The sequence below is a fragment of the Suricata suricatta genome, chromosome 3 (assembly GCF_006229205.1).
Source record: "Suricata suricatta isolate VVHF042 chromosome 3, meerkat_22Aug2017_6uvM2_HiC, whole genome shotgun sequence".
NCBI classification, from domain to species: domain Eukaryota; kingdom Metazoa; phylum Chordata; class Mammalia; order Carnivora; family Herpestidae; genus Suricata; species Suricata suricatta.
Genome location: NC_043702.1, coordinates 82,801,076 through 82,814,018, shown reverse-complemented (window position 1 = coordinate 82,814,018; position 12,943 = coordinate 82,801,076). Strand labels below are relative to the sequence as shown.

The 12,943-nt window shown below is 37.3% G+C and overlaps 1 protein-coding gene and 1 long non-coding RNA gene across 3 annotated transcripts in view; one reads left to right on the top strand and one right to left on the bottom strand.

Moving 5' to 3' along the window:
- The window catches only part of GTDC1 (glycosyltransferase like domain containing 1), a 303,609-nt gene that overhangs the window by 218,086 nt on the left and 72,580 nt on the right, over positions 1 to 12,943 (bottom strand). The window lies entirely within an intron of this gene.
- On the top strand, positions 9,388 to 11,079 carry LOC115287848. The gene is made up of 3 exons (XR_003906687.1): positions 9,388 to 9,459; positions 10,180 to 10,368; positions 10,916 to 11,079. It is a non-coding gene; the product is annotated as an uncharacterized LOC115287848 (long non-coding RNA).

Here is a 12,943-nt window from a genome sequence, read left to right as displayed (position 1 = left end):
TACTGTATGGAAAACAGACTGTAAGGAATCACTTCGAAGATGGGAGAACAGTAAGGGAAATAGAAAAGAAGTGAGAAGGGACCTGTATCACGGTTTGCTGATGAGCCGGGTATAGGAAGTGAAGGGGAGGAGTGCATTCATTTCCTTCACTTTGTCACTTCCAAAGTGTAGCGATAATGTTTTAATACAATAGGAGCTTAATAACACATACATGCATAAATGAAAATTATTCCCAAACCCTTCAAAAATCTTTGGCTTAAATATATATTTCTTTAACTTGGAAAACCTGTGTAGAATGATAACCGAGTTCTAATATTCATTAATCGTTGATATGCAAAATTCATTTTCACACACTGTGCTTTAGTTGTCAGCTACTTCATCTTAATTAGACCATTTCTACTGCACGTTTAAATGCTATGGATTTTCAAAAACCTTCAAGAACATGCATAGCAAAATGTTTCCATTTGCTAGAACAATTAGAAATAAATACAAGATGGAAGTCTTATCTAAAGGAAAAGGAAATATAGTCATTTAATTTCCAGGTTCTTGTGATGGTTACTTTACAGGCTGTTAGGGTATCCAGTTTCCCAAAAGCTGTCCCATAGGGGGCCATGAAGCAATCACTCAGCTTTGCTGTTTTCTTCCACCATGTAATGTTCCTCTCCTGTGCTTATCATGGTGGCCAGGAGAACACTGTGCAAAGAACACTTGTCCAGAAGGCAGGGAATCAACTCTGTAGGTGGGACATGCCACTGAACAATATCTCCAAGAGGTTTCTTAACACCTAGACACTCCCCATCATCAGCACTCTGACCTGCCTTACGGTCACCTAAGGAGATAGACTGTATACATACATGGGGTTTTTTTTAGTTAAAGGTGCCACTTAAATTCAGTGTCTCTTAAATTACTCAAGCTACCTCTCAAGTCTTTTAATCCTTGGTATCATGTCTTATCTATAAAAGACACCCAGTAATTATGTTGATAACAAGAAAGGAAGAAACAGGAAGGCTGGGTGGGTCTACTGTTGAAAATATTATACATAAATTAGAATTGTTACTGTGTGCACAAATACTTTTGGCAATTCTAGGACTAGAATCTATAAAGAGTATCCTTGTAAGACACAAGGGAATTAGAACCACTCACAACATTTATATCTATCTATCTATCTATCTATCTATCTATCTATCTATCTATATACACACACGCATATATGTGTATGTATATATATGTGTGTATATGTGTATATGTATATATACACATATATATACACATATATGTGTGTGTATATATATATATACACACACATATATACACATATATGTGTGTGTATATATATGTGTGTATATGTGTATATGTATATATGTGTGTATATATGTGTGTGTGTATATATGCGTGTGTGTGTGTATATATATATATATGTTTTAGACAATCTATTAGTCAACTAATCAAAATACTGTTAAAGTCTCGACAAACTAATAAGTATTGATAGCATTCCTGTTCCAAAAGAGCTGATAGTATAACAAGCAAAATAACCATAAAACAGGAAACACTAAATAACAATAAAAAAGATAAATGACAGCTCTGTTCTGTACAAGAAAGGTCACAAAGCAGAGCAAGAATGATTGTGAATAAAGGGAGAGGCACTAAGGGCTGAGTTCAGAGACGGAAGAGAGAATTAAGAGCAATGGAAGACCAGGAAGGGTCAAGTTTATGAAGAATACTGACAGAGGCATGGGTCCTGAGACCTTGGCTCTGGAAGGATCAGGACTAGCTATTTGAATTCAGAGAAGAGGGACAGTTGCTTAAATGTTAGGGTTTGGAGAAATAAAAGAAAAAACGGTCTTTCATCAGACCGAGAGGCACCCAGGTGTAGCATAAGAAGTTTGCCAAGTTCACACTTTATCTATTAACAATATGGGGATCCACTGTACATTTATAATTATGTTAACAAGGCTTTATTTCTTCTCATTATCCTTAACTGAGTTGTGAATGCTCATTGGCTGAGAAAAATGATAGTAAAATGAGAGAATAAGGAATCAAAGTATCACCATCACTACCACTCTCCAAACAAAGGAGGTTGTTCTAGATTCAAAGATAAAACCAATTGGTTTAAAACATGGCTCTCCAACAGCCATGTGATCATATTATAAAGAAAGACAAGGAACCATGTATTATGCAAGATTTTACATATATTGTCTAATTTAATCATCATCCTAAGAGCTCTGTCTTATTATTTCCATTTTACTGATTAAGAAATTAAAGCATGAGAAGTGTGGTTAAGTGCTAAGGCAGTAGCGGTTGCTTATTGGCAAAGATGAGTTTCAAATCCAAGTTGAGCTGGACCCAAAGCCTCTATTTTTTTTTCAGTTTTTCCACACTGATTTTGAATTGTCGAGGATTAGAATGTGACTCAGTGGTTCCCAGTCCTTCTCATTACAGTCTGTGTTTGAGAAATAAAAAAATACACATGGTATAAAGAAGAACTGTACTAACCTGAATGGTTTTATCTCATCTCTTCTTTCATCACATATTTACTGAGTGATTATACTGTTAGACAAACTGTGGAAAGCTAATCACCATCAGTGAGGGATCTCCTGAAGAGATGCCATCAAGGAGGCCACCCTACGTCACACAAAGGAGTCAGCCTGCTGAAATAACCAGCACATGGTCAGGCACTGGGACAGACAGAAGCAGCTGATATCAAAAGCAATGAAGATAACAGAAATATCTGATTGGGTTACTGGAGGAACAGGCTAAGGGCAACTTTAAAGTTGCTAGCTTGTGCAGATAGGTAGTGGTGACATTTCCTAACACAAGAGGAGAAACAATTCGTGGCTGGAATGGAGAAGAAATGAAGGGACAGTTTCTATAAGTCTGGAATATAAGTGGAGTGACAGTAGGTAACTAAAGATAACAAATAATAAAGTAATGAAAGAAATCGCAGTGGAGATTTAATTAAACTAAAGTACCCGGTCACCAACTGTCTGTTACAAACGCGGGCTTTGGTTTGTTATGTAATTTTACATATCTGTTCTACGTGTTTCTCCAATATTTCATATGTTATCTTGTTTTCTCTCATTAAAGTATATATTCCTTGATAAGATACATTAGATCTGTTGTTCTTTTCTTTAGTACTCTATAGCTTCCCTAACATGACAGTTACCACTCTGGATTTTAAGTTTTCTTAGGACATGCCCCATATTTTCCTTGTTCCTTATCCTACCAGGTGCTCAAAAAATATTTTCAAGTAAGTGAGTAAATAAATACATTAATTAATGAATCAATCAGTCATTTATGACCTCAATGGCACTGAGAAAATCAAACTGGTCGATTCTCTCCATATAGTCAAGTGTTCAATATGATATTTACTCCTACCATTAAAAAACAAGTTGGAAAGTATCTCATGTCCCCAAACAAAAGAACTTACTTGAGCACCTAACACAATTCTAGGATACATTATTCGATGTCACTTTTTATTGAGCCCATTCCTTTTTCTTAGGGTCTCTAATAATACATCAGGCACTGTTCCCTGCTTCACCATCCTAATATATCAGGGACTCATGACACAATCCAAAGGAAAGGAACTCTTGGGGAAAGGCAGGTGTCAGCCAGGGACAAACATCAGGAATGCACAGTATCATGATAAAAATTTGTCTTCTTCAGGGATTCATGATCATTGGCCTTGAAGAAGTAAGTCAATTAACATGCAAAGCACATCTAACTTGCTGACTGTGCTGGGAACACTTCATATGGTGTTTTATCTCCATAAACTAATATAATTAGTATGTGAAATATTTATAATTCGCCTCATGATTAATCTATCGTAGACTATTCCTTAACAGCAGCATATCATTTTATATTGGAATGTTCTTTGCCCTTTAGTTCATGCCACTCATGAGTCCCTGGAGTTCATTTCTAAATATTATAAAGTTTGAAGACCAGAGGCCCAAGGTAATGGATATAGGTCCTATCATTACTCTAACCTACCCGTATTGTCTAAGATTACACACATACAAGGACACTCTGACTAGTCAAGCCAGAAAGACTACTACTCAAACAGATACAGAAAGCTCAGGCACAAGTCTGAGGAACAAACGACAGGCAAGCACAGTATGGCTTTTAGATATTACCATCATTTAGGCTTGAATATTATGACAGAGAAATAGTTAAAGCAATCATAACAACAACAATAATAACAATATCTGCCTCCTGGTAAATCAAGTAAAATACTCCTGACAACCATGGAAAGTAAGGTATTTTGTACTCAAATAACGAGTAAGCTAACAAGGAAAAATATAGTAACTTGCTATTTTTACTGAGTCACATTGACTGCTAAAATTAACAAGCACAAAATAAAGTGTCTCCTAAATATTCGGTCTTTCTATAATTGGTCATAAGACCTAAATTTTTTGGTGCTTATGAGTATTTGTTTTAAATTTCCTTCCCAGAATCCTATATTCTATTGAGCTGTTCTATCATTTGATTTGTGACATTTTGTTGTTACGCTTCTCATAGAGATTATCCCTGTGTTTTGATTATTTCTCCTATGTTTGTTTTGGCAAGTCCAAGACAGTTCTTTGAAATCTTCCCTGAATTTGGTGCTTAATATGCCATTTGAAGAAATACCTCCCCACAAGTAATTTAGTTAGTATCCCCAATGTTTTGCTATTTTACACATCACTTTAATTATAAGGGTACCATTAGATAACTAATTATAAAAGTCAAAGCCAGCAGAATATACTGTACACAGTAGGCACTCAAGAAGTATCTGGGAGAGAGAAATATTAAATATAGTCCATCTGTAATAGAAAAAGAATTTGAAGGTGGTAGTCACTGTGTCCAGGTCTTTCATACTTTTTTTCTTTTTTAAGATGAGGCTTTTTATAAACATTGACTTGTTAGCCCTGTTGTTTCTTTCTCATCAAACCAACAATGTAAAAATTCTAAGAACATGCTTCCCAGTTTACATCACCGAGGGGAAAATGTTTGAAAGCTAGTGTTTTAAAAATTAAAACTTCCTATTTTAATAGAGTAAAATGAAAATTTAAAAATCTTCTACATGGCTGGGGCACCTGGCTCAGTCAGTTGAGCGTCCAGCTCTTGGTTTCCACTCGGATCATGATCTCGTGGTTGTAGGATCGAGCCCTGCATCACAGTCCATGCTGAGCACGGAGCCTGCTTAGGATTTTCTCTCTGCCTCTTTCTCTGCCCCTCTCTGCTCGCTTTATTTCTCAAAACAAATAAATAAGTATTTAAAAAAATAAAAATCTTCTACATAGCTATCTAAGTTTCACAAATAACATTTTTTAAATTCCTTCCCTTGGTCACAACTTAAATAATTGCCTTTTTTTTTAAAGTAACTAATGTAGACACAGGGAGAAAAAAAAAACAGATGAAAAGTACAAAATGCTATATAAACAATGTCATTAAGGTGATCCAAAAATGAAGCCCTGAGGTCATTCAACAGAACCTATCCGGCACAGTAACTTTCTAAGATACCTTTTTCTTGGTCTCACCTATGATTCCGCACTCTATGTGGGACTCACTAAATACAATAGTTCATAAAATGCCCCAGGCCACACTTGCTTACCAGGTGACAGAGGAGCATAAAGTGAGGTCACCTGCCCTTGATTAGCCAATCAGAGACAAAGCTGGAACCAGTAGAGAGTCCGTGATAAAAATGGAAATCAGTCACAGGTGCTGCTTTTGAGCCTGCCTCCTAATTCCAATGATGGAAGCAGATTCGAGGTAGTTGTTGGGATTAAAATATTCTCCATTTGGGATGTCTGGGTGGCCCAATCAGTTAGGCATCATACTCTTTTTTTTAATGTTCATTTATTTTTGAGAGAGACTGTGAGAGGCAGAGTGCCAAGCAGGGGAAGAGCAGACAGAGAGAGAGACACACAGAATCTGAGGCTGAGCTGTCAGCACAGAGCCGGACATGAGGCTTGAACTCCCAAACTGTGAGATCATGACCTGAGCTGAAGTTGGACTGTTAACCTACAGAGCCACCCAGGCACCCCAAGCATGGAACTCTTGATTTCCACTCAGGCCACGATCTCAGTTCATGATATGGACCCCCACATGGGGTGTGCTGACAGCACTGAGCTTGCTTAGGAGTCTCTCTTTCCCTCCCCCACTCACATGCATGCTCTCTCTCAAAATAAATAAATACACTTAAAAATAAAGTAAAATGTTTTCCATTTAATGAGAAAACAAAAGCCCACTCATTGAGGCAAAAAAGAATAGGAAAACCATCTTTGACCACATTCCTCCTTTTCTCTCCCCAAAATACAAAGGATAGTACTTGAACCTGGGTGTAAATATGCACTAGAGCCTCACAACAGATCTATGAGTTTCAATGTTATTTGAATTTTCCATTGCCTGTGTCTGAGGGTCACCTAAAAGCCATCCATTCAAAGCCTCCTTCCACCATGTAAGACATCATCATGTGAGGCATAGTGTGGGGGCACCCCTCTGAGTCAGTCCTTTCCTTTCCTCCCTTTTGGATTTGCATATAGCAGTGGTCTGGGAATGTCTGGAAATACACAGGATGCCATGAGAGAAGCAAAAAAGCAACCTCAGACCTGGCCTGAGAAATCCAGAAATGCTTTAAAGGAGGTAACATTTGAGATGAACATTAAAAGATGGAAGAAAATTTCCAGTTCAGTTATGTGTGAAGGGCAGGGATTGGGAAAGAAGAAACTGTAAATGCAAAGGAAAAGCAAATACCTGGGACTATAAATATCTGTATTTTATTCAAGTAAGCAAATATTCAGCATATTTATATTATATGAAATATATGTTTGAAATATGTATATTTATATGAAGTAGATAAGGCATAATAAGAAAAGACAGATTTGACATCCTGCTCCTCATCTTTGCATTTTGGCAATGGAGATATAAACAAAGGGCTGAAGTTATACAAGAGTTAATATTTGGTATTTTAAGTAACTTTGTTTTAATCCCCAAACATATATACTGCTATTATTGCTCATTATTAGTGATGCCAACTCATCACAAATGAATTTCATAATAAACCACTCCATTACTAAGTACTCCAAGTTAAATACACTTGAATGGGACATTCTGATAACTTTTTTATACTAACTCCTTGCCTTAAAAAACACTTTCAAAGAAATGTTAGTATTTTACCACTCCATAGGATTCAGTAACAAGGCGAGATTCTCCCAAGAATATTCCAACAGTCCTTGAAAAACTAAGACTGTCACAAAACCTGAGCATCTGGCAACTCTGCCACCATGAAGTATCCATATGGAAGAGACCAAAATGTGTCAAAGTACCCAAAACGATTTTGGAGAGTGTAGAAGATAGAATAAATAATTCAGTATCGTCAACACTTTCAACAGCAGGTAGTGGATATGCTACCTGCTTCTATAATGTGCCAGAATGTAACATAAGTGTGTGAGGCTGTGTGTGTATGTGTGTGCGAGAGAAAGGCAGAGAGAATATGAGTATACATGAGGCGAAAAACTATTTTTATACAGAAATATTCCTTAGGTGGTTCTCTTTGTAGGGACATCGGATCTCTGTAAGGATAGGTTTATAGACATACAGGAGAAAAAAATAGAGTCAATGAAAATTTATTTTTAAGATAAACATAGCAACAAATATATTACTTCAGAGTCAATGAAAAAAACTGCATTAACTTAACATTATGGTGAAATTGTATGTGCAAAAAAACTCAGAAAATCCAAAATTATGGTTCCCTCAGCAACCATAACTGTGTCCTCATGCATATATGAGTATTTTGCATTACTGTAATGATGATACATTTCAGCCTTAATATCAGTTTATGCAATGTGACTGAATTAGGATTCTTTGGGGAACTATAACTTTGAATTTCTGGACTTTTCTGAATGTAAAATCTTAACCATAAAGTTACATTAATATAGGGTGTGGCTCTACATTTTATTTTCTGTCACTTAAAAAAAAACAGTTAAGAGTGAATGGTTGACAACATTAAACTAGTAAAGGATTGGCTAATTTGTAATAATACAATCAGAGCCTAATTCCTTAAAATAGGGATGTACAAACTACAAACAAAAAGAAACGGCCTTCTGAAGATTAACCAAAGACAAGAACAGGCGAGACATTTTCCCCAAGAGAGAGTAAATTTACTTTTTCTATAAAATGTTAGTTTCTGATTAAAAGGTATTTTCATTCAACTATATTTCACAATGAATATAAATTCCAATGGCTGAAATAATTCTCTTACTACATAATCCTGCATCTTACCAAGAAAAAATATAGTATTAAAATGGCACCCCATATTTTCAAGAGTAAAGCTGGTTGACAGCCACTTTTTCTTCTGGTAGAAGTAACATGGCAGGACATGATCTATCAGATGAAATCGTATAACCATCACTAACTACTTTTTGACCATGGAGCTGAGGCTGTTTCAAAATATGGTTCACAATGAGACAGATACACAATGGTCAGGTTAAGCTTAAGAATGAGGTAACTGTTTTACACAATTACTTAGCGCTCTACAGCCATGGGGTAGTTGGGAGATGGAGGCAAAGAGCATAGTGGGTTCCGAAGAGAAGAGTCACAAGCACATTTGCTTAGGGGAAAATTACAAATACATCAGGGAGGTGCCATTTTCAACTGGCTTCACAGAACTGATAGTAGTGTTTCAACAAAGTGAAGTCTTGCAGAGGAACCTGTGGAAAGATCCAGAAGCAAAAGGGGTCAACACTCTTTTGGAGAACAAAGAGTTTAGTTGAATAGGAGGTTCATAAAGGAGAAACTGTAAATGCAGATTGTGCATATACTGTAGAGGACACTGAAGGCAGGGATGATGTCTTAACTGCAACGTGCCAGCAGTAGGAGGGCACTGATGTTTCTTTCATAAGCAAGGAGGCTGTGCTTTTTGGAAGAAGAGAAACAGAAAGCAAAAATGATAAAAGAAAACCAAAAAAAGAAACCCCCCACGGAAGACATAGCAGAAGAGGTAAAGACTGAAGATGGGGGGCTAGTTACGAGATTATTATTCTAATCCAGACATGTTGCAGCAAAAGCCTGAAAAAATGTGATAATAGTAAAACTTAAGAAGAGGAGAAAGGATTAGGAGGTGCTTGAGAGATTTTGAGATACAGCGACTGCTGGAGCAATTGTGCCATTGATAAAATTATAAAATCAAGGGCGGTGTCTGATGTGCAGACAAGGAAAGGCTGAGTGATGATTAGAAAATCTTAAGTGTATGATATCAGTTTTCATAGAAGCAAGGGAATTCTTCAATAAAAAGTTAGAAATACAGTCTTGAAGATGCCAATTACAGCAATAAAAACAAATCTATTCTTTATACCTGCTTCATTTATAAACTCATACCTCCTCTCTCTCTCTCTCTCTCCCCCCTTCTAGGCTTGGGAAAGCAATGGCATCAGTTGTACAAATAAGAAAACTCAGCCAGGTGACTCCCCTAACCCGGCACAGGTATGACACGGCAAAGTTAGGCTGCTGACACAGATCATGAAATCTTTGATACAGAAGTTATTTTAAAGTAATAAATGAGATGATCCCAAAAAATGTAAGGATAAAAAATAAGTGAGTTGTGTACAGAACCACAGGGAAAAATGAAGATTGCAGAGCAGTAATTATTCAATAGCCCAAGAGTTGACTGGGATGCCTAAGATGGTGCTACAGGGCCCAGCACTCAACACACACTCAACCCACCTGTCTCAGCAACAGCTAACGGGGAGAGAGTACTAACAGGGTCCTTGTATCTGCAGTAGATGATGGATTAATTCTCAAAATTTCCTAAGGCAATCACTTTTTCCAAAGAAATTCTTACACAAAATTCCTATACATAAAATACATAAAAACACTATTGAGTAAATCAGGAGTAGGTGGTCTGGAACTTCACCGAACTTGAACTATTTTCCTTCTCTTCACAACCCTTCCTTTGCACACACATGTAGCTACCCCTAAGACAAACCCATGCAACTCAGAGGAAACATTGGAAAACCTTTAAATTGGTCATAAGGATGATATAATTTAGGACCTCTGAGTTGGTGTGGAAGAACGATAGAGAACACCTGGTCTGAAAAAATCAAACTAAAATCAACTACCAGCCTGTCTAGACTTGATTTTTAACTAGACTTTCCATAACCATGGTCTTCCACTAGCTGCGATCTTTCATTAATTCCTTCACAGATATCTCCAAGGCCAACAACTTTTTCAATTATGACCCACATCATCAGACCCCTGGGACATCACAATCTTATACCATGGAAATGGCTCATTTAACAAGTCAATTGCCTGCAGCTTTCTTGGTCCAACAACTGTTACAGAACCTCCCCACTTGCTGCATCTTGGAACTGGCCATGCCACGTGATTGCACACGTAAGTCAGAGAGAGTAAGAAGGGCATAATGTCAGGAGGTAGAAATTACAGAAGCGAATGCCAGCTTTGATATCTTAGAAGAAAGCAGTTGTATATTCTAATCATGTTACAGATAACATGAGTGACAAAGAAGGGACAGATCTGAATGTTCCTAGAGTTGAAAACAGTGAAAGAATTATTGGGCCCCTTTTAACAGCAGACTTGCACTGTTGTTCCATTTTTACATAAATTGTAAATGAAAAATTCAGTCCAATTGGAGAGTAAAAACAGTAATCACTATAAAAAACATGCAGCCCAACCAAGTAGTAAAAACAGTAATCATTATATGATTTTATTATGGCAGTACCTTTATACAAATATGAAGTAATATATAAAGAAAATCACAGGCTGATTCTTGGATAATTTATTCAAGGAGTAAGTTATGAAAATTCATCAATAAGTAGAATAAATGAGGCAACTCAAAGACAGCTCACCATAGATTCTATTTATGCCACTCCAATTTTAATTTAGTCTGTATTGATGGACTCTTTTATTTCATGTGTTACAGTCATGTTAAACTAGACACAACATGCACTACATCTACAGCCCACACAGCACAAAGATGTCTGGACGTGACATAGACGGTCGTTCCTTTTGCTTCCAGTGATAAACAGTTCAGTTGTAAAAAAAAGATTTAAGAAATTTAACAGAAAACAGTGAATAAATGTTTTAAGAAGTAACCACATGCGTTCAAATTTTTTTTTTCACTCTCTTGTAATCTGTAATTTGTCCTTGGGAAAAACCACGCTGCCATTGTCCTGGGTAGTCTCAGGCCTCTGCTAAAAAGACCACAAGGAACGAGAAGAGAGGTGGGGAGAGGTCTGGTCCTGGGGCAGTGTACACACCACAGGAGCAGAGCCGCCGGTCACTCCTGCCATCAAAGACAGTGAGACAAAGGAACTAAGTCCAAAGGGCATAGCTTGGGCAAGACACAGATTGACTCCATGAATGAGAAAGAAGAGTAAAGAGCAAAGAAGAAGACTAAGGGAGAAGTCTCATGCAGAAGTCAGGAAGTGACCCTGGAATAGCTTGTACAGGCATCAGATGCCAAATCTGACGAGGTATACTCACAGTAGAAAACTGGCAGGAAAACTAAGAAGGGGGTAACAACCCAAAGGGGCCTACAGCGTGAGGGGGAATCGTGCAGGGTAGTGGGAAACTAAGGATAGGCAACCTGGCCACGGCACCTAATGCTGGTAATTAACGGATTGAGGGGAGGGCAGGAAAGTGAGGGCCTGGGGCTGATCCTGTGGCAACTAGCACTAGAGGGACCCGAGGATTGAGGGTCAACTGACAGAAGGCAGCAACCTAAACAGCTGTGCATGGGACGCCACTGTCTGGAATGGATAACGCTAACGCTCAGTCACATTAATCAGTGGATCTGTGGCTAATGATGTATCCCGTGACCCAGGTAAAAGCAGCTCTGGTACCGTGGAGGACTGAGCATGCTAGCAGGGGGCGAGGGGGCACCCAGGAACCTGAGCGCGCCTGGCTACGGAAAGCCAAGGCTTGAACAGAGAAGGGTGACGGGAACAGGAGAAAAGAGAATAACACAAAAATGTTTCTGAATTATAACATGCGAACTTGGTAAAATCTACAAAGCAAACCCAGAATATGAAAAGGTAGATTTATCTGAAAGACAAAGGAGTACTCTATTTATTTTTACAAAAAAAATCTTCAATAATATTAAGGATAAAATTAAAACTTCTTAAAATACAAAATTATAAGTACACTATTATTACAATAATGTAAAACTAGATACACAGGAGAAGAGTATAAAAAAACTATAAGGTATAATAGCTGCTAGGTTTATAGATTTTCATATTTTATCTCCAAACGTTCTATCATGTGATGATATATTACTTTTATAATTAAAAAATGGAAGCATTCATAATAAAACTTTTAAGAGCAAGCACGCCTAGTACCTTTGAATTATTTGATTAAAATAATTTCTACCTAGAATACATTTCTTGGGCAAAGAGCAAAGTATTCACATATACTTTTGCAAACTGAAGTCCTTTTAAAATCTCCAAAAATAGGGGCTCTTGGGTGGCTCAGTCCGTAAAGTGTCTGACTTTGGCTCAGATCATGATCTCATGGTTGCAGTGAGTTTGAGCCCCACATCTGGCTCTGTGCTAACAGCTCAGATCCTGGAGCCTGCTTCGCAACCTCTCTCTCTCTCTCAGCCACTGCCCTGCTCATGCTGTCTCTCTTTCTTTCTCTCTCTCTCTCTCAAAAATAAACATTAAAAAAATGTAAAACTCCAAAAATTAATAATCCTTAAACATAATTTGTATATCACCGTAAGGTAAAGTTAACCTAAAGAAACAATTTAAAATTTTCATTTTAAACCATTTTCTTTATTTTTAGATACAGGAAATATGTTCTAATATCACCTTTATACAGCACTCGGGGAAAATTAAGAGAATTATTGTAGTGTGTTGTGATGCAAATTATTTAGGAAAAGTGCCAGAGACTGCACTTTTTAAAGTTTATTTATTTTGAGAGAGAAAGGGAGAGAATGAGAATGAGTGGG